Raw genomic sequence first — 2,500 nt, 5'->3', positions numbered from 1 at the left:
CTCCTTCTCCACCTCCCGCCTCCTCCCCTTCCCCCTCCTCCTCCCCCTCCTCCCCCTCCCCCACCTCCACCTCCTCCTCCACCTCCCCTTCCTCCTCCTTCTCCACCTCCCCTTCCTCCTCCATCTCACCTCCCCCTCCTCCTCCTTCTCCACCTCCCCTCCTCCTCCATCTCCTCCCACTCCTCCTCCTTCTCCACCTCCCCCTCCTCCATCTCCTCCCCCTCCTTCTCCTTTTCACCATCATCATTCCATTATCACTATCTCCATCAGCGTCTCACGAACAGATCGTCACGCGTGAAAGTGATGGAGATTGTTTACATAATGACTCTTTCAAACTTTTTTTTTCTATTTCTTTTTATATATCCCTTTCTTTCGTATTCTTTATCATCATTACCCTTTTTTTCTATTTCTTTTTTTATATCCCTTTCTTTCGTATTCTTTATCATCATTTTTCTTTTCTGCGGTGCGTTTCTTTGTAAGGCGAATCACCTTGGAATAGATTTTTTAATAAGGGTTATGTCAGCTGCTTGCGGGATCGAGATTTCTATAATTTTTGTTGTTGTTAGCAATTTCTGTTTTGTTGTTTATTTTCATCTTTATTAGCGCTATCGACGTAATCACCACCATCGTAATTATAAAGACAATGCCATAATCAATACCATAATTGTAAAGACAATACCATAACCAATACCATAATTCTTATATACTTATAAAAGTGGTGTCATTACTGTCACGATTTTCTTGTTAAGTGTTAAGTTTTGGATAAATTATGTCACTTACGAGATCTTGGGTAAGGTGTGGCGGAGGAGGAAGAGGAGTAGGGAAGGGGAGGGGAGGAGATGTTATTCCACCTGCTGGGAGAAGAAGAGAAAGAAAAGAAAGAGGAGGAGGAGGAGGAGGAAGAAGAAAAGGAATTGGACGATGAGGTGGAGGAAGTGGGGAGATGGAGGAGGAGGTGGAGGGGGAAGTGGAGGAGATGGAGGAGGAGGAGGAGGAGGAGGAGGAGGAGGAGAAAAGAAGAAGAGGAGGAGAAGGAGAAGGAGGAAGAAAAAGAAGAAGAAGGAAAAATGGGGAAGAATAATCATAAGGGGAGGAGGAGGAGGAGAAGGAGGAATAAGAAGAGGAGGAGGAAGAGAGAAAGGAGGAGGAGGGACAGAAAGTGGAAGAAAAGGAGGGAGAGGAGAGAGAGGAGGAGAAGGAGGGGGAGGAAGAAGAAGAAAAAGAAGAAAAAAAAAAGAGAAAGGAAGGAGAGAGAGGAGGAGGAGAATGATGATGATGATGATGATGATGATGATTACGATGATGATGATGATAATAATATGCGTATTGTGCGCTTATCAGTGGCCTGGGCATTACTATTGAGACTGAGATTGAGATAATAATGATAATAATAATGAAAATGATAATGACAATAGCAATGGTAATGATGATAATGACAGTGACAAGGACAATGACAGTGAAAATGACATTGATAATGATAATGGGACGGGCAATATAATGATGAGGATGAAAAGGAAGAGGAGGAGGAGGAGCAAAATGATAATGATGATGATGATAAGGAGGAGGAGGAGGAACAACATGATAATGATGATAAGGAGGAGGAGGAGGCGTAGGCGGGGGAGGAGGAGGAGGAGGAGGAGAAAGAAGAAGAGGAGGAGAAGGAGAAGGAGGAAGGAACAGGAGGAAGAAGAAAAAGAAGAAGAAGGAAAAATGGGGAAGAATAATCATAAGGGGAGGAGGAGGAGGAGGAGAAGGAGGAATAGGAAGAGGAGGAGGAAGAGAGAAAGGAGGAGGAGGGACAGAAAGTGGAAGAAAAGGAGGGAGAGGAGAGAGAGGAGGAGAAGGAGGGGGAGGAAGAAGAAGAAAAAGAAGAAAAAAAGGAGAGAAAGGAAGGAGAGAGAGGAGGAAAAGAGGAGGAGGAGAATGATGATGATGATTATGATGATGATGATGATGATGATAAGGAGTAGGAGGAGGAGGAGGAGAAGCAGGAGCAGTAGGCGGGGGAGGAGGAGGAGGAGGAGGAGTAGATGGGGGAGGAGGAGGAGGAGGAGGAGGAGGAGGAGGAGGAGGAGGAGGAGGAGGAGGAGGAGGAGGAGGAGGAGGAGGAGGAGGAGGAGGAGGAGGCGGGGGAGGAGGAGAAGGAGCAAGAGGCGCGACACTAACCCCCTCCCATCGAGGGCCGTCCTGAGTCAACGAGTGATTCATCATGAGTAACAAAAGCGGGTCACAGCCTCATCTGAAATTATAATGGCCGGTGAGCAAATACGACCCTTCTGGACTTTATCAGACGAGATGGCGGAGGCGGGGAGGGGGATGGGGGGGTTGTGAGGATTGACGAAGGAGGCGGAAGGGGCGGGGTGAGGGTGAGGGGGAAGGGGAGGGGGAGGGGGAGGGAGGGTGAGGGGAGAGGGAAGGGGGGTGAGGGGGTTGAGGATTGACGAAGGAGGAGGAAGGGGCGGGGTGAGGGGCAGAGGTGAGGGTGAGGGGGAAGGGGGGA

The sequence above is a fragment of the Penaeus vannamei genome, chromosome 34 (assembly GCF_042767895.1).
Source record: "Penaeus vannamei isolate JL-2024 chromosome 34, ASM4276789v1, whole genome shotgun sequence".
NCBI classification, from domain to species: domain Eukaryota; kingdom Metazoa; phylum Arthropoda; class Malacostraca; order Decapoda; family Penaeidae; genus Penaeus; species Penaeus vannamei.
Note: the sequence above shows the minus strand (reverse complement) of the source record.